General features: G+C 37.7%; 1 protein-coding gene across 6 annotated transcripts in view; it reads right to left on the reverse strand.

The window, feature by feature from the left end:
• The window catches only part of LOC115508104 (zinc finger X-chromosomal protein-like), a 52,018-nt gene extending 35,292 nt beyond the window's left edge, over positions 1–16,726 (reverse strand). For 3 of the 6 annotated variants that reach the window (XM_030306484.1, XM_030306485.1, XM_030306483.1), the window contains exon 1: positions 16,361–16,726. The gene's annotated coding sequence lies outside the window, so the exon portion shown is untranslated. The other 3 variants (XM_030306486.1, XM_030306475.1, XM_030306477.1) reach the window with 2 other exon arrangements.
• Between the last annotated feature and the right edge of the window lie 3,956 nt (positions 16,727–20,682).

Raw genomic sequence — 20,682 nt, forward strand, 5'->3', positions numbered from 1 at the left:
CAAATCAATGACGATAAAAGTCAGTTTAGTGTTTCCTACTTGGAGAAAGAAGAATAACTGACTGAAGGGATTACAAAGGAGGCTTATATATTACTGGTAACATCATTTTATAAATCAGGGTAATAGAACGGGGCTCAGTTGGTTCTGGCTCAGTTGGTAGAGCATGCAACTGATCTCTGTGTCTGTACTGAGTTTAAGCCCCATGCTGGATGTAGAGATTAATGTAAAAAAATCAGGGTAACCGTTACTTAAGAGTATATGTGTGTGCTATTGAATATAAATATCAAAGAAACCCCTTAAAACAGCGTTTACTACCTTTACAACCGACTGAAGTCCTCAAGATAATTCTGCATTTTATGTAAACTACTTCTATATCTTATCACCATTAGGATGTTTCTTGGAAAAGCTCCTTCTCTACAGTAAATAAAAATTATTAAGAAATGTTCAAAATCCTAGTAGACTTTTAGAAAATAAAATTAACATCTATAATTTGTTCTTTAAGTAGATGTAGTATGTTATGGCTGTGACATTATTCAGTCATAATCAAAATAAAAGAAATATCGTTTACATTTTTGTCAACATTTTATTATCTAATGCCGTAATAAACTCAGCACATTAGTGCTTTTTTAAAATTTTTGCTTCCAAGTTGGTGGATATTTCTACAGGAAAACTGTAAAAAGGTCATGTAAGTCAGAATATTTTGTGCATGCAAACCCTTGATATTGTTAAGCTGCTGTACACAAAAGACAGTTGACAATTTATGTTTTACATGCACTTACCAGTAATGTAAAAGTATGTATTTCCCTAACACCTATTAAGCACTGTAAATTAATACTTTAAAATCTTCCAATGTTACTGAAAAAAAAAAGAACATTTATATCCTTTTATTGGTTAATAGTTTGCTTAAGAGTTTTACACATCTCTCCTTAACTTTAGCTACCTGGTATTTTTTTTAACGTTTATTTATTTGAGACACAGAGACAGAGGGAAAGACCGAGCACAGGGACATATGAGAAGGGAGGGAAAGAGAACCCTAAGCAGGCTCCACACTGTCTGTGGGCCCAAAGTGGGGCTCAAGCTTAAGAACCATGGAATCATGACCTGAGCCCAAACCGAGGGCTGGATGCTTAATGGATGAGCCACCCAGGTGCCCCTTAATTCCCTGATTTTTAAAAGACTACTACTGGTATGGATGGAATACACATTTTTATATGCCACATATTTAAATTCCTTTTCAAAAGCTGCACTGGAATTGCTTCAATCCATATGTACTCATTTTGAGGAAGACTCTTCCAATCCATTATTCTTTTATTATGAATCTTTAAATTTACTATATGAAAGGTCTTAGAGATTGTTTTGTATGTTACCCTATCATACTAATAGCTAATTTTAATCTATTCTGCTCCATCCTTAAACTATCATTTAGAGATAATTTGTTAGATGCCAAAAATTGCAGTAAGATTAAATTACCTCATTAAATATTTATGTAAACTGGTATAAATTATTAACGCCACTTTTCCAATTAAGGAAAGCATAAAAAACTAAAAAAAAGCACACAGGAATTTTAAATCATCAATTATGTTTCTCATATACATTTTCATTATTTTGCTTTTTTATCATTTTAATACTCAAATCCTCTAGTTTCAATTCTTTCCTAGTATACCTGGTCTATTTTAAAAAAATCTTTTGAAAAAGTTATTTTGAGAGAGAGAGAACCAGTGATGGAGAAGCAGATGGACCTGGGGGTGGGCAGGAGAACAGAGGATCTGAAGCAGAGTCTGTGTGGATAGCAGAGACCCTGAAATGGAGCTTGAACCCACAAACTGTGAGATCATAACGCGAGCCAAAGTTGGACCTTAACCAACTAAGACACCCAGGTGCCCCTGAAGACTATTTTAAGTGTCTGAACTTTCATGATTTGACTCTGAACAGTTTTGATGGCTACAGAAGAAAGCAAAAGTCTTAAAATCAAGTGTGCCAATGGTCTCTAAAGTTATATGCGTGCATGTGAGGGGATGTAGAAAGACAAAGAACAGAACTGTTGTTTATATACTTTCATTTTTTTAAGATTAAAAAAAAAATAATCTCTATACCCAACAGTGGCCTTGAACTCACAACCCCAGGATTAAGAGTCAATGGTCTACTGATTAATCTAGCTAGGCACTGAAGAATTGTTTACATATTTTTAATATCTGTTAAAATGTCTCATCTGTTAAAAATATAAATGGTTTAATAATATGGGTGAACAACAAAAACTGCTTAGAGTTCACTCAACCTAATGATCTGAAACATTTCTCCCTGATAATTTACAAACTCTGCTTTCCACTCAAAACATGTCTTTGTTTAAAGTCTCACTGATAAGTTCCTTAAACATAATGACAATACAAAACAATATGAGGAAATTATATTTTAAGGCAAAAATGTAAATACACAAAGGATGTATAAAAAGTTGGTGAAAATGAGAAAGAAATGCTCATTTGTGGTCATGGCCAGTGACTTACTACTAAAAATCTTCCAGGAAGAAAATAAAAGAAAAAATCCACAAGAATGAGCAGATTTCTTTCCAAGAGAATTATGTAAATAGTAAGCCTAACAAAAGGTCATAAAAACTTGGCAATATCCTAAGCATAGCTTCCTTATGCTCATGCTGTATAACTACAATATTAGTGAAAATACCAGGGCGCCTGGGTGGCTCAGGTGGTTAAGTATCTGACTCCTGATTTTGGCTCATGTCAAAATCTTACAGTTTCTGGGTCTGAGCCCCACATCCGCTCTGCACTGACAGCACGGAGCCTGCTTAGGATTCTCTCTCTGCCCTTCTGCACACACATGCTCTTTCTCCCAAAATAAATAAACTTAAAAAAAAAAAAAAAAAAAGAAAAGAAAAGAAGGAAAATACCATACTATGCAGTATCATACAATTAGGTAAGAAAAGCATGCCAAAATAGCACCCACCACTTAATCCATTTTCTTCATTCAGAGATATAGTTCATTGTCAGAATTATAACTAAATCTGGATTTTATTTTTTTTTATTTTTTTTTTCAACGTTTATTTATTTTTGGGACAGAGAGAGACAGAGCATGAACGGGGGAGGGGCAGAGAGAGAGGGAGACACAGAGTCGGAAACAGGCTCCAGGCTCTGAGCCATCAGCCCAGAGCCCGACGCGGGGCTCGAACTCCCGGACCGCGAGATCGTGACCTGGCTGAAGTTGGACGCTTAACCGACTGCGCCACCCAGGCGCCCCTAAATCTGGATTTTAAAAAATGAAACAAGATAATTTAATAATTTTTATTTCATTCACAGAGAAATATACAGCTATTTTGTCATTACGTATTACAAAACCATTATTCTAGTTTTCCACAGTCCAGCCTTCTTCCATATATCCCCAGAAAACATTAAGTACTGTGACTACCTTACAGTGCATAAGCTTCTATTTATATAGATTTCCTCTAATATTTACTTAATGCTAATGCCCTTCATCTTAAATCTTAGCCATCTTTTATTCTCATCCATGCCTCATTTGATCTTTTCATTACTTACTACGTTGAGTTTTTAAACCTTCATTTTTTCTGGCCACAAACTCTGATCTTCAAAGAGATGGTTAAAAACTGATTAACTTCGGGGCACTTGGGTGGCTCAGTCAGTTAAGCATCTGACTCTGGCTTAGGTCATGATCTCACGGTTCGTGAGTTCAAGTCCCACATTGGGCTCTGTACTGACAGCTCGGAGCTTGGAGCCTGGGGCCTGCTTTGGATTCTGTTTCTCCCTCTCTCTGCCACTTCCCTGCTCATGCTCTGGCTTTCTCTGTATCTCAAAAATATATAAATGTAAAAAAAAAAAAAAAAAAAACCTTAAAAAAATTGATTAACTTCATTGCCTGAAATAAAATTAAGTATGTTTAATTAAGTATGTTTATGCATAACAGCTGAAAGAACAGAAGTAGAAACAACTACTTTAAAAACCAGTGTTTAAAAAGATGCTGAGATAATTTAGCAAAACAATAATCAGTATAAGAGATGGGAAGAGAAATGAAATGTAAGGCAAATAAAAAATATATAATAGTGGCAGTTGTTTTAAAAGGCTCTTTAAATAGGGGTGCCTGGGTGGTGCAGTTGGTTGAGCGTCCAACTTTGTCCCAGGTCATGCTCTTACTGTTAGCGGTTCCAGCCCAGCGTTGGGCTCTGTGATGACAGCTCAGAGCCTGGAGCCTGCTTCAGATTCTGTCTCCTTCTCTCTCTGCCCCTCCCCATTTGTGCTGTGTCAGTCTCTCAAAAATAAGTAATTTTTTTCCATTTTCCATTTCCAAAAATACTAATTTTTTTCCATTTATATTATATTATTAGTTATATTATTAGTTACATTATTAGACAAAATAGAGGTAAAACACGCAGCATTACCAGTACTGAAATCTGTTTATTTGTTAATGTTAAAAGGGAAACATTGTCACTAAGATGTAAAAAAGTTCTGGACGACACCTGCCTGGCTCATGCAGTACAGCACATTGACTCCTTATCTTGGGACCCTGAATTCAAACCTGACTTTGGGGCTTAAAAAACAAACAAAAACAAACAACACAAGCAAAAGTCCTGAACCTATACATCCAACAAAATGGTTTTACAAATAAATCTGTAAGTATGAAAACAGTGTGGGGGGTGGGGGGTGGGGAACCCTTTGGATTAAGCAAGGATAAGGAAAATAATTATGGAAATCATACTACATTTAAAATTAAGCGATAATATCCCATATCATGTCAAAAATCAGAGTATTCAGCTACAATTTACTGAAATTTATTTTCAAATGAGCCTACTGTAAAAATAGGTATCAAATACTAATGAGCTAAGACTTAAGCACATGAAACTTAAAAAGGAATGGCAGAGAGGTGCCAGAGTGGCTCAGTCGGTTAAGCATCCAACTCTTAATTTTGACTCAGGTCATGCTCTCACAGATCCTGGGTTCAAGCACTTGCATCAAGATTCATATTCTCTCTCTCTCTCTCTCTCTCTCTCTCCCTCTCCCTCACCCTCTCCCTCTCCCTCTCCCTCTCTCTCTCTTCTCCCCTGTGCACTGTTTCTCTCAAAATAAGCAAACTTTAAAAAAAGTTCTTATAAAAAAATGGTAGAATAAGCTCAAATAATTTAAAAAGATATACAAGCAGAAAGGATCAATAAAAACATTATTTGAGAAGTCCAATCAAGGGGCGCCTCGGTGGCGCAGTCGGTTAAGCGTCCGACTTCAGCCAGGTCACGATCTCGCGGTCCGTGAGTTCGAGCCCCGCGTCAGGCTCTGGGCTGATGGCTCGGAGCCTGGAGCCTGTTTCCGATTCTGTGTCTCCCTCTCTCTCTGCCCCTCCCCCGTTCATGCTCTGTCTCTCTCTGTCCCAAAAATAAAAAAACGTTGAAAAAAAAATTAAAAAAAAATAATAAAAGAAAAAAAGAAAAAAAAGAAAAGTCCAATCAAGTAAGGACACTAGTGGCAATAGTTTTTAATCAGAAAAAACAAACCTAATTAACAATATTAAAAATTTTAATTCATAAAACAAACCTATAAATATCTTATCCTGCTTGTAAACTCACACTTTTCTCAGAAAAGCTTAAATTCTGAAAAAGAAAAATAGACTGGAAGAGAAGCTAGACTTATCACCAAGAAACTACGAATGAATGAATGAACTGTTAAAAGAATCTATTCACAAAATGACATGAGGTACAGACAATTTCACAAGTGAATTCTAAGTTCCTATAAATGGCTAATCCCTTAGTAAATGCCCTGTTTTAGGAAAACTAAAACCTCCCAACTAGTTTTAGAAGTGTCAGATAACCTGTTATAAAAAAAAAAAAAAAAAAAAGAGTGACTGAAAGAGGGAAATTTTAGGACAAGAAAGTGATGTAAATACTAAATATTCAGTGTATTCAAGAAGAATGTAAAGTCTACTAACAAACTTTAATAAGTTAAAAGAGGAAAAAAAATACATGTAACCCAAATATCCCCAAAGTCAATGCCTATTGATGACAAAACACTTTTGCACTGTAAATAGAAAGGAACTTAGATAATATATACCCAAAAGAACACTACAATAAAGAAAATATTTGAAGCACCTTTTTTTTTTTTTTTTTTTTTTTTTAATAGACTACATGCTGAGCCTGGCTTGGACTTGAACTTATGATTTTGAGATCCAAGACCTAAGCTCAGATCAAGAGATCCTTAAAGAACTTAGCCTGGGAGGTACTTTCTGTAAAGTATGCACACCATCAGACAAGCAGAAATGGAATCCTGACATCATTATTCACAGAAAATAGAACCGTAAAAAAATGCAAAGGAAGCATTAACTTCCATTACTACTGTATTTCACTGATTGCACTTTTACAATGATAAATTTTTTTAAAAAAATTTTTAATGTTTATTTATTTTTGAAGGAGAGAGAGAGAGACAGTGTGTGAGCAGGGGAGGGGAAGAGAGAGAGGGAGACACAGAATCGGAAGCAGGCTCCAGGCTCCGAGCCATCAGCACAGAGCCCGAAGCGGGGCTTGAACTCACAAACCGCAAGATCATGACCCGAGCCGAAGTTGGACACTTAACTGACTGAGCCACCCAGGCGCCCCTTAAAATGATTATTTACTTTGAGAGAGGCAGAGAGAGAGAGAGAGAGAGAGAGAGAGAGAGAGAGAGAGAGAGAGAGGAGAGAGAGGAGACAGCATGAATGGATGAGAGTCAGAGAGGGAGACACAGAATCCAAAGCAGGCTCCAGGCTCTGAGATGTCAGCACAGAGCCTGATGCAGGGCTCAAACTCATAAAGCGTGAAATCATGACCTGAGCTGAAGTCAGATACCCAACAAACTGAGCCACTCAAGCGCCCCTGTATTTCACTGATTCTAAAGATGCTCCCAAATTACTAGATGAGGCATTGTTTTAAATACCACTAAAGAAATACCACCACAGCCAAGTAAAATGACACGTTACTATTGTTTTGAGTATTTTTTATACATACTGAATTTTTTTTAACTTACTTATACATAATTTACACAGAAAACAAACAAACAAACATTGCTTTACAGTAACATATCTTGGGTGCCACTCTAGCTCATTTTCCTACTAATTAGAAATGTTCAATGTCTACGTTTAACAATAGTGTCTTGACAACAAGAGTATTGATGTTGAAGCATCTCTTTATTATTATCTATAGAATCTTTCAAATTAGTACACTCTGCTTTGCTTCTTTTGATGTTGTCACTTTACTCTGATAAAAGTCATCGATTCATGTTTTTCCTAAGGAGCTTCAACTGAAATTTGGAAAATTTGCAATGAAGAACAATCCAAATATGACCAACTATCTATCTTGTGACTGAACTATTAATCAATCATACCAACCTCTGATTGCTTTAAAACTTCTTTCAACTCTTCTCAGGGCAACTTATTCTAACTTGAATTAAGTTGTTTGACAGTAACAATTATATTGTTTGCTACATATGTAGTATCCTACAGTGGACTAACTCATTTGAAATGATACAAAATAAATACTGTTCATGAATACTGCAAGCAGTTATAAATCATGACCAATGCCTTCAAAAACAATGATTATAGGATGTTATCAACTGTAAAATACATTCTAATTTCAGAGGTGTTAAAATATAAGGGGGGAAATGCATCTAATTTATGAAATATGCTCACACACAGGATTATACAAGGCTGCATGATCAATACATGAAAGTCAACAGGATCTGTTATAAACTATTATTGGGAATTATAATTTAAAAAAAAAACCTGCTATTTACTGTGGCAACAAAAACTACACAAAATATAATAACAGTTAACATAAGTTCTGCAAGAAACCAATGAAAAGCAATATAGTACAATACAGTATAGTATAATAGAAAATAGTATAGTGTACAGTAGAATAGAGTAGAACACAACAGAATAGAAGAATGGAACGGAATGGAACAGAATGGAATGGAATGGAATAGGAGACAGACACTGGAACTAGATAGTAAAATTAAAATCCTAACTCCATAATTTAATCCCCTAGGTTTTAGACTTTCATATCAAAAACAATACAGACTAATACTTACCTCAGGGAATTAATACGGATATAAAAGGTTATTACTAAAACACAAAAAGTAATGCTAAAGTATTTATGACGGCAATAGCAAAGATGATAATGGTAACAGAAATCTGTGGTCATAGGCCATAAAGAGGGCTATGGAAATAGAGCACAGACTCTACAGAACAAACTGATGCCAGAGACGGGGTGGAGAGTGTCTCAAATCCAACAATCCTACTAGAGACACCGATAGCAGCATCTGTCTGTCCACGTGTCCTTGGCCCCTGGCAGGGTGCTAACTTGCGATCCTGCTGGACCTTTCTGCTTGTGATCCCGCTAGACCCTTCTGGTGGTTCTCTCAGAATAATACTGCCTCCATCCCCATTTCACAGATGAGAACATAGGCTGGGGGCAGCTCGCATCCCCAAGGCCTAGACTGAAACCTGGCACTCTGGACTCTGTAGGCAGTGAGTGTTCTTAAAGCTTGGGCACACAGTATGGAGACTAGTTTTTCACCTAAGATTATGTCCCAAAGAAGCAGCTTTAACAGGGAGACCCCTCCAGGAACAAAGGAACTAATGGCTCTTGATCTGAGGTTGTTAAGTTTGTTGGGTGTAGAAAGCACTGAAAAATAAAATCTTCAAATAAAAAAAAAAAGAGAGAGAAAGAAAGGACACCAAATAAAATCACAGATGAGAGAGGAGAAATAGCAACCAATACTGAGAAATACAAACAATTTTAAGAGAATATTATGAAAAACTATACACCAACCTATTGGACAACACAGAAGAAACAGAAATACCAAGAAACATGTAACCTACCAAACTGAAACAGGAAGAAATAGAAAATTTGAACAGACTAACAACTAACAATGAAATTAAATCAGTAGTCAAAAAATTCCCAACAAAGAAAAAACCAAGGCCAGATGCAATTCTACCAAACAAAGATGAGTTAATACTTCTTCCTCTCAAACTATTTATTCAAAAAATAAAAGAGGAAGGAAAACTTTAAGATTCATTCAAATGGTGTTGGGGCAACTGGACAGCAACATTCAAAAGAAGGAAACGGGACCACTTTCTCACAGCAAACATAAAAGCAGAATTAAAATGGACTAAAGACCTAACTGTGACACCTGACACCATAAGAATACTAGAAGACATCACAAGAAATAATTTCTCTGACATTAGCTCTAGCAACACTTTTCCAGATACGTCTCCTGAGGCAAGAGAAATAAAAGCAAACTAAACTACTGGGACTACATTAAAATTAAAATCTTCTGCACAGCAAAGGAAACAATAAAACCAAAAGGCAACTTATGGGATGGGAGAAAATTTTGCAAATGACATACCCAAAAAAGGCTTTGTATCCACAATATATAAGGAACTTATAAAACTCAACACCCCAAAATGAATAATTAAAAATGGGCAGAAGCAATGAACAGACATTCCTCCACAGAAGACATCCAGGGAAACCTGGCTGTTTTGAGTCAGTGGAGTGTGCAACTCTTAATATCAGGGATGTGAGTTCAGGCCACATGTTGGACATAAAACTTACTTTATTATTACTATTTTTTTTAATTTTAATGTTTATTTTTGAGAAAGCGAGAGAAACACAGAGTGCATAAGCAGGAAAGGGGCACAGGGAGAGAGAGACACAGAATCTGAAGTAGGCTCCAGGCCTACTGAGCTGTCAGCACAGAGCCTAACACAGGGCTCAAACTCACTAACCATGAGGTCATGACGTGGGCCAAAGTCAGCTGCTCAACCAAATAGGCCACCCAAGCACCCCACAAACCTTACTTTAAAAAATAAAAAAATGACGACATCCAGATGGCCAAGAGACACATAAAAAGATGCTCACAACCACTCATCATCAGGGAAATGGAAATCAACACTGCAGTGAGGTTTCACCTCACACCTGTCACAATGGCTAAAATCAATGACACAAGAAACAGGTGTTGGTGAGGATGTGAAAAAACAGCAACAGTCTTGCACTACTGGTTGGAATGCAGCAACTCAAACTGTATGGAGGTGCCCCAGAAAGTTAAAAATGGGGCAGGGAGGCCGCCTAGGTGGATCAGTTGGTTGAGCAACTGACTTCGGCACAGGCTTGTAGGTTCATGCCCTGTACCAGGCTCTGTGCTGACAGCTCAGAGCCTGGAGCCTGCCTCAGATTCTGTGTCTCCTTCTCTCTCTCTGTCTGCCCCTCCCCTGCTCACACTCTGTCTCTTACTCTCTCAAAAATGAAAATGAAAAAAAAAAAAGTTAAAAACAGCAATACCCTATGATCCAGCATCACACTACTGGATGTTGACCCAAAGAATACATGAGAGACTAATTTAAACGGCTATGTGAACCCATATATTTATAGCAGCATTATCAACAGCCAAATTATGGAAAGAGTTCATATGCCATCGATTAATGAATGGATAAACAAGATGTGGCATACATCTATGTGGCATACATACAGTGGAATATATTGTTCAGCCACAAAAAGAATGAAATCTTGCCATTGGGCACGACACGGATAGAGCTAAAGGGTACTAGGCTAAGTGGAATAAGCAAGGCTAAGAAAAATACCATAAGATTTCACTCATAATGTGAAATATAAGAAAAAAGAATGAGCCAGCAAAGTAGTAACAAGAAAGAGAGAGACAAACCAAGAAACAGGACTGTTACCTATGGAAAACAAACTGATGGTTACTACAGAGAGGTGGAGGCTGGGGTGGGGAGTGAAACAAGAGATGGGGATCACTTTTGGTGATGAGCACTGGGTGATTAAACACTTAAAAAAAAGTCAAATAAGACCATTCAATCTACATTCTTTTAAAAAATAAATAAAATTTTTTGCAAGTCTAATGTTTAGTTTAAAAGACAGCTGATTCTCCCTATCTGCTTTCTTACTCCATTTTTTGAAGCATGATGTTAGAGTCGACTATGGAAAATACTGCACACTACATTTATGGCATGATGACAGCAAAAAAGGTAAATGCTTCTTAGTATTATTATAAAAGTAACTTTTCCTTCACAGCTACTCTGAAAGGTATCAGAGATCTCCACAGATTCTAGGACCACACTTTAAAAACTAGTAATCTAAAACCAGAAATAACATAGATAAGTCTCAAAAACTCACCCAGGTTTGGAAACGACATATTTAATGAGAAACCTTCTCTGTAAAGGTAAAGCACACAAAGATTTTTGGTACACACCTGAGTACACCAATGACCTCTGGCAAAAAAAAAAAAAAAAAAAAAAGAGTAAGAAGTGGGATGAAGTGATGGAAACACTTTAACTGAACTTGCAGGCTATAATTTCTTTAAGTAAAAAAAATAAATAAATAAATAAAGCAAATGTGAAACAATGTTGCAACTTAAGTTGCTTTATCTAAGTGCCTTTTGGAACATTTTAAAATTTAAATGTTTACTATGTTAATATCAATTATGTGACTACATTTTTAAAAAATTCTCCAGACTGCAGATTTTTTTAATGTTTATTTGTTCTTGAGAGAGAGGGAAAGAGACAGGCAGAGAGCAAGCAGCCAAGGGGCAGACTGAGAGGGAGACAGAATCTGAAGCAGTCTCCAGGCTTCTAGCTGTCAGCACAGAGCCTCATGTGGGGCCCAAAGTCACCACCGTAAGTCATTCAATATGTGTTTCCACTCACTGGTGGGTTTTTAAGACATATCTATGTTATCTCTGGTTCTAGATTACTAATTCTTAAAGTGTGGTCCTGGAATCTGTGGAGATCTCTGATACCTTTCAGAGTGCCTGTGAAAGATAAATTATTTTTATAATAACACTAAGAAGTATTTACCTTTTTTACGTCATCCTGCCATAAATGTAGTGTGCAGTGTTTTCCACAGACGCATGTAACATCATGCTTTAACCAACTAAGCCACCCAGGCACCCGTGGACCACAGATTCTTTGATGTACATCTCTCATTCACTAAAATTGCTTTCACTAAAATTGCTGTTGCAAAAAAAGCAGTGATTTCTTTATAACCTAGTGACTTCTTAATGTTACACCATACATAATCAGAATAACAAGAAACATTTATAAAATGTTATTTTGAAAAGTAATTTAATAAAAATAAAAGCCTGTGCCTATTCTAAAGGAGTTAATCCTAAACTTCCATTTTGTTCTGTGCCTTCATAAAATGGATGTACTTTAAAGCCTTCTAACAAAGGGGCACCTGTGTGGCACATTTGGTTAAGCATCTGACATCGGCTCCATTCATGATCTCACAGTTAGTGAGTCTGAGCCCTGTATCGGGCTCTGTGCTAACAGCTCAAAGCCTGGAACTGCTTCAGACTCTGTGAGTCCCTCTATCTTCTCCTCCCCCTCACATGTGTTGTGCTCTCTTTTCTCTCTCTCAAAAATAAATACACGTTAAAGCCTTATAGCAAAACCAAAGTATCTGTTTCATGAATTCATTTCAAATGGAAAGCTACTCAACTCCATTAAAATCTCAGTATTCAATCATTCAGTAATGTTTTTTGGAAATAATGTCTATGTCCAGATCATTGTGCAAAAGAAGATAAGAAACTATCTCTACAATTAGGATCTTCAAAATTTAGCAAGACAAAAATACCAGTATTAGGATATAACAGATTTAACGCTAAACTAAAGATGTCTACAGTGCTCCATGTGACACGGAACAAAGAATGAGCCTGGGAAAGTAATGGAGTGACAAAGAGAAAGAAATAAGGCACAGGAGTTGTTTAGGAACTCCATGGAATAACAGATTTTCAATAAACATTCTAGGGCACTTACTATGAATTAATTAAACTTTACTTCAGTCAACTTGAGTATGGAGTATCAACAAGCCAGCTGGGACTATTGTTTGGTAGGCAACTGGAAATACTAGATAACAAACTTAGATAAAAAGGTGGGTATAATAAAGGACAGAGAAGCCAAGGAAGAAGATAGAAAAGGATAGCAAATGACCTCATGGAGAGTCCCCACATAAGTTTTAAAAAGAAGAACCAGAGGAGTGCCTCCCTGGCTCAGCTGGTAGAGCATGTGACTCTTCATCTTGGGGTTGTACACATTTGAGCCCCACGTTGGGTAAAAAGATTGCTTAAAAGTAAAATCTTTAAAAGAAAAAGAAAAAAAAAATAATCACAGCAGAGAATGAAAGCAGTTTCTGTAAAACAAAACACTTTTTTGTGATACCCCAATTAACATGTAATGGAGGAGTTTCACAGTTTGGTAAACACTGAATTTATAATTAAGTGGGATAAAGTGAAAATAAAAGGACTGGTATAAAGAAATACGGGATAAATGTGTTATCAGGTAAATGTTTACAGGATTAGCATAATTATACTTAGGAGTGAGAGAAAGAAATCATGAACATTACAGAAGAAGACTGGCAGAATAAATGGGCATGGAGAAGAGCATTCTTGCCAAAGCAAAAGAAAAAAGATAGTCTGGGTAGAAATAGGGGAACAGCATAAGTTGAAGAGATCACATGTTTACAGCAAATGGTCATCCACCTTTCTCAGTTAAGTTAAAAAAAAAATAATAAACTATGAAGTGGAGGGATTTTAAAGACTGGGGTTGAGAAGTTTACAAGAATTAAAAAAAAAAAGTTTGTAACTGTCTATGTGCACAAACACAAGATTAATTTAGTGAGAATACAAAAGTTAAGAGTCATAAAATAAGCAGAAACAAAAAGCACTGTATGTTTTTTAAAAAAAGGAAAGATGCATCCATATGAAAAACATATATAAATAAAAAAATAATAGCTGATTTATCCACAATAGTTGGCTAATTAATAATCTACCTCTCTGCTTTCCAGATCATCATGGTCTACCTCTTCTAGCAAAAAACATTTATATTTAAACATTTCTTATAGAAAGTCTTTAAAATTATACACTTACCTGCCTCAATTATACATTCGACTCTAAATTAACCTTAATCTTGAAAATCCACTGTTGCTGTACTGGAACATCTGCTGCTGCTGTACTGTGCATAAAGTGCAGCTTACAATTCTATCTTCTTTAGAGCTCTTCTATGTCTTTCCCAGCTGTCAAGATATAAAGCAACTACTTCTACAGTTTATGTTTTTCCTTACGACCTCCACAACTAGACTGCATTAGCAAACTACTTCTAGTCTGTCTCTATAATCCAATTTGTTAATTTGTGTTTCCTAAACACAGATTTTCATTATAAACAGAAGAATCCCTCTTACCAGAGATTGACCTGTTGCAATATACGGAAATGGAAAATTTGTGTTTTCTATTGTAAAATTCTAGGACATAAGCACTCCATGTACTTCTTAAAATTTCCTAATCTAGAACATTCACAAATAAATCATATTTACAATGAGCTTTAAAGTGTAGGTTAGTAAAAAGTAGAAAAGATTATTTTGTGGAGGGAATTACTTTCACTCAGGGGGAGGGGAGGAGAGAAGGTTTGCATAATGGCACTTTAATTATTTAGGCATTACTCTTCTAGCCTACTTTTCAAAGTGACTTCCTAAATTACTGCTGTAATTTTCAACCATGGTAAAGGAATTTTCTTCACTAGAAAGTGTAATATTTCTGAGCTAAAGGTTATTGGAATAAGAATTTAGGATAGAAAAGAACAGCTGTCCAGGAGAGATGAATCATGTGAAAAGCAGCAACACTCAGGTAATTTTCTAGTACTGAAGCGACTGATTTACTTACTAATTGTCCCTATTTCTCAACTTTCAACCTTTTCCAAAAACTGGATCCAGAACAGCTAAATGAATATGAAGTAGGACTGGGGTGTTCTATCACTCTGCTACAGTCACAATCTACCTTTTTCATTTCCACTACTCTCCTACCTATCCGACCCATCTAGCAAACTATAAATATTTTAAATCATCCTTACAAAGCCTTTTCCACCGTCCCTCCTCCACCTAAAAAGTCCACCATTTTTTCAATGAATAACTTTCCCCAACATGCCACCTATTTCAGGAACCTTTTCCTGATGCTGGAAACAGAGACTTCGGCTTCCCACAGTAACATAAAAGTGAACTTCTTGCAGCCATCATGTGCATTTTAAAAATCCTTACAATCTTTCTTACACCGTGCATCGTATGCACTAAGGTCTGAATTTACAATACAAGTTTAACAGTAAGCAATCTAAAAGTACACTAGAGTACCTTGAACATTTTTCACCATGACAAAATCTAAACAGCACCAGGTAAGTGAACCGTAGTTAATCCATCACACTCTGTTGTGCCTCGACAGAAAAGCATGTACTAGTCAATAAATAATATAAAGTGATTAATCATTTAAACGTGACTCTCAAAGTTTTTCCAAATAAGAGAGAAAAATAATCTTCAAACTTTTACTCTTCCGATTTCAAGCTTGCAAAATGCACTTTCTCCCCTACTTAGCAAAAAGGTTGGGTGAGAACTTTATCCCCATCAATTTCAATTTTAACGAGTGAGTCGCGGAGACAACTGATCGAGAACAACCTGATCGCGGGCACACTAAGAGCCACGTTTGACTCTACTAAAGTGTAAAAAATGTCTTTGTGAGCTCAGTTGCTGGGACTGACAACCAACCTCAGGTGGTTACTAGCACTGGCAAATGGAACAGGACCGAAAGGCACACAGCAGCTCAGCGGACGAAGCAGCCAGTCACTGCTTGATGACTGCCACGGAAGGTGGCGCTGCAGCGTAACGCCTGCAGCACGAGGGCGTATCATGGCGGCAAGGGCAATGGCAGTCTTGAGAAGCTAGCAACCCCCTCCTCGCGTGCACACGGTACCGGGCCCGTGCAGAGCTCGTCACCGGGGTGGCCGCTGCAGCTCTCCAACACCCCCTCAAGGACTGTAGCGGAATTTTCTACTTAAACGCCGCTTTCAAGATGGCGGTCCCCCTCTCGACAACCCCTCAACCGTCCCAGGCAGCAAGCGTAAATCCGCCACCATCTTGCCCCCGTCCCTCCCCCTCCCCGCCAATATTTACATACAGAAAATCCACCCGGCCGCCCTGCGGCCTTCACCTCACTCCTACAGATTTCGGTCCTAGGTAGGCCTCGGCCTCGCGAGGTGCCCCGAACAGGCCGCGGGGCCAACCCGAGACCTCGACGCCGCCTCCGCCCCAGCAGGCGATCCTCCCCTACCACCCCCCTACCCCTCATCCCTTGGCCCCCTAATAACCGAGTATACCTCGACACAGCTCTGGGCGGCTAGGCTCCTCCCCGGGCCTAAGTGCGGCCTCCTCACGGCCTGCTCTGCGCTTTGCGCCGCACTGCCCGGCCTAGGGCGGAAGGGCGTTTCCCAGGCCGCCGATCAGGCTACCCCACTCCCGCTGGGCCCCACGGTCACAGCAGAGTCCCGGACTCACCGGACTGGCGTTCGGGTGGCCGGCGACGGTAGCGGGTGCTGCAGGCCGGCCTTTCTCTGGAGCACTGGGCCGGGCTCCGGCTGGTGGGGCGGGCGGAGGGAGGGAGGAGGGGCCGAGCTCGGGGCTGACAAAAAGCGGCCCAGCTCTCCGGCACGGGCCCGCCGTCAGCACGTCACGTCACCGCCCGGGAAAGAGCCCCAGGAAAATGCGGAAGGCTTGATAGGCCCCCTTCCGAAATGTGGATAGTACGGAACCTTGTGTTGGCGCCCTTCAGGCCCCGCGACCGGGGAGCGCGGTGGCCTCCCGGCAGCGGGGTCGCTGGCGGCCAGACTCTGTCACAACTTCTTTCCTCCTCCGCGCTCCCTCCCGCCTCTGCCGTTCAAGCTCCGCTGCCGCTGCCTTGACCCTAAAGCCCGCATGGAGCCGTGGTCCTTCTACCCGGCCGCAAGCAGGCGGCCCGCAGACCAGCCTGACAGTCCGCTACTGTGTCTCATGGGCCGCCGTTATCCCCATGGTTCTCCCCGGAGACCATCCTCCTTTCCACCTCGAGGTGCCTTCTCAAATTTGCAAGTCTCTAAACTCCCGCGCCTGTGAATATGTTTTCCTCTTCCTAGTGGGTACCTAAACATTAGCAGTCCCTGGTGTTATCTTCTCTTGAAAAAAATTTTTTGAAATGCAATAAAAATTGGCTTGCCAGTCTGAGTATATGGGCAAGAGAGAAGTTATCCTACAGCAATTACCAAACCAATAAATTAAAAAACAATCAGGCAACCTGCTTTTAAAGTATGTGCGAAAAGCATTTAACTCTGAAAATAATTCCGCGTATTTCAATAAACATGAATTGTTACTATATAGTCTTTCATATGAACCTTCTCTTGAGTATTTGGTAGCCTCTGAAATGTAAATCATGTACGATAGATTCATAAATAATGAACTTCACTATTTCCATGTTTTAAGTATATACATAGAGCAGCACAATTATATGTGGATATGCTTTTCTACAAACGTTTTAAACTGCCCTTAAAAAAGAATTAGAAAACAAGAAATATACTTGATTAAACAATCATTTAGCAACTCCAAAAACATGTACTTTGCATTTTCTTTACTTTAAAATTTGATTAGTTTTCCCTACTGAACTTGGGACCCAAACTATGTTTAAAATAATTTACCAGTAAATGGTGCCTGGCTGGCTCAGTAGGTAGCACATGCCTTACTTGATCTTACCATTGTGAGCTGGAGCCCACTTTTGGCATTAACATTACCTAGAAATAATAAAAATTAAAGTCAAGCAATATGGTGTGCTTGCACTGTAATGTGGAATCCGAGATGCTATACTTTCCCTACAGTGACCTAAATGATACACAAAATCTTTTAAACAACAAAGAATGTAAAAATTATAGAGCAAATAGCATACTTTAGGAAATTTCTTTAAATATATAGGCTATATATATGACTTGTGCAACACATATTCTCAAACTCCCAGAATACAATTTGTCCTTCCTGCATGTATCTTAAAAATATGAAATAAGCTTAAAAAAGGAAAAACGGCATACCTAGAAGAAATCTGACAAACTACTAGATAATAATTTTCCTCTCAAAGACCTTAGCTAATTTCTTTCTTTTATTCCCCCCAAGATTAAATGTTGTTTTAAAACTTCATGACAATAGGTCTTTATTTCTAGAAAATGACAAAAGCGCAGCCTGGGTGGCTCAATTGGTTAATCTGACTTCATTTTGGCTCAGGTTAGGACCTCACAGTGAATTTGAGCCCCATGTCTGGCTCTGCACTCACAGCAGGGAGCTGTGCACTCACAGCAGGGAGCAGGTTTGGAATTCTGTCCCTCTCTCTCTGCCCCTCCCCAACTTGGACAGCATCTCTGTATGAAAAAAAAACATTAAAAAATTAATTAAAAAATACAGGAGATATTAATTACAACATACTGTGATATAATTCATGGTAGGGTAAACAAAACACATTTTACAGGTAAAAAAGAACCAGCTTAGGGGAACCTGGGTTCCTCAGTTCATTGGGCATTGGTCTCTTGACTTTGGCTCAGGTTCTGATCTCAGGTTTTGTGAGATCAGGCCCTATATCAGACTCTGTGCTGAGAGTGTAGAGTCTGCTTAGAATTCTCTCTTCCCCTTCCCTCCCCTCTCCAGCTTGAGCACCCCATGTGCTTGCACACCCTCACTCTCTCTCAAAAAAAAAAAAAAAAAAAAAAAAAGAAGAAAATAAAAAAGAACCTGCTTAACTTCAAATATAACTAACATAATTTCAAAATAGTGTAGCCATTCTTCAATATTTTCCAAAGGCCTTCCTTAAATGTTATGGTTTATTAATAATTGGCACTCAAACAAGTCAGAACAAAAAAGTTAATGTTAACTATTCTTGTTCAATCTTCCAGGATTATCAAAAATACTAGTAAAACCACCAGGATAAGCATTGAGTGGCCACTAACATAAAGGAAAAAGACGTTTCCTATGTTTCTGACCTTTAAAAGGTGAGAAGTTAGTCATAATTTTAAACTCACCTTTTGACATTAGGTTTCACATATAAAAAGGATAGATGTAACTATATTTGTTAGATAAACCTTTATTAAAATCCAAGGAAGATTATTCTGTAGATAACTGTATGGATGAAGACAGCAGAATTATGTTAGCTTTTTTCAATGGAAAGTCATTTGGATTTAAAATACATTTGAGTGACAGTAAAGAATTAGTAATATATAACAAACCATGTTACCAGAAGTATACTTAGTTAATAATATATGATATTTATAATAAAATTAAAAAATGAAGTACGAATAGCAGAAATGTGAAACTGTTTTGATGCTAAAATACAAAATATAATTTTTGAATACATTAAGATTTCAAGTACACCTAAGATCACTGAAACTGCTGGGTGGTTAAGCATCTTATGTCTTACATCATTTAAAGGACCTACACCTGTCTTTCTTTAAAATTACTATTAATTTAGTATTAGAGGAGAAGCCTGTAGAAGTCTCAGCACAGGGGGTAGCAAACATGTATTTGGTGCTTGCCTCTGGGGAACTCCAAATAAAGAAATGTGTATGGCAGAGTAAAGACATTCTAAAGTGCTTTCGTTTTCTTGAAGAAATACATAAAGGGAAACTTTAGAGAGATTGACAGCAGACTATCCGAAAAGCAAATGCTATTAATAAAAAACAATCTGGTTTCAAAGCAAGCAAAGGAATTTATATTATTCTAAAATGTATTTCTTCTTTAGTGTGTAACTGGTAGTTAGATTTTTTTCTACCATTTTGAAAAATTAACATAAATGACCTGAGTAAGAGAATACAAGTTCTTTCCATCTTTTTCCAATGAAGAACCGTGGTCACATCTTCAGTACCTTGCTTAGAAATCTCTTCAAGCTAAATACCTACATTCATCACTGATGAATTCTATCTTCCATAAAACACTAAAACAGAATACAGCCAAATACTTTACCACTTTCTAACAAGTGTTGCTTTTCTTTCAGTTTCTAAAATGTTACTCGTTTCCACCTAAGATCTCACCAGAGCAACTTCAATATCTCTATTTCTACCAATAATTGCTTTAGATAATCTAGACTTTTTTTTTTTTTTACCATTCACCTCTACACAGTAATACATTTCTATGCTGCTTCCACATTTTAAGGATTTGTAACTGTAGCACTCTACTTCTCAGAACAAAAATCTGTACTAGAGTTCTCCAGAAAAAGAGAACAGGAGGTACAGAGTGAAAGAGAAAAAAAGACAAATTTAAGGAATTGCCTCTTAAGATGTGGGGGCTGGCAAGTCTTAATTTTATGGGATAGATCAGTGGGCTGGAGACTCAGGGAAAAGTTGATATTTCAATTTGAGTCTGAGGTAAGTCTTTTCCTCTAAAAGCTCTTCAAACTGATTGAAAGAGGCCTCTTTACACCATGGAGGGTAAACTGTTTTACTCAAAATCTACTGATTTGAATGTTAGTCATCTAAAACACTTCACAGAAACTTCTCAAATAATAGTGAGTTAAATATCTAGGCAAAATGGCCTAACCAAGTTGACACATAGAATTAACTATCACACTAACCATGCTTTAAAAAAAAGAAACTATTTAACTTACATTATGAGCAAGTTGCATATTTTGCTTTCACTCCCTATATCTATTAATATAAAGCACAAACTTCTAACCTGCCTATTCCCTGATTAATTTAAATGATGACTGCTAATTAGGTGATTTACAAGTACTATTTTTACCATGAGTTACTAGTTGAGTAAGATATTAATTTCTAAAAGTGCACCTGCTGAGTTCTACCTCACGGATTATAAACCAAAAG

This window comes from Lynx canadensis, chromosome Y (assembly GCF_007474595.2).
Source record: "Lynx canadensis isolate LIC74 chromosome Y, mLynCan4.pri.v2, whole genome shotgun sequence".
Lineage (NCBI taxonomy): Eukaryota > Metazoa > Chordata > Mammalia > Carnivora > Felidae > Lynx > Lynx canadensis.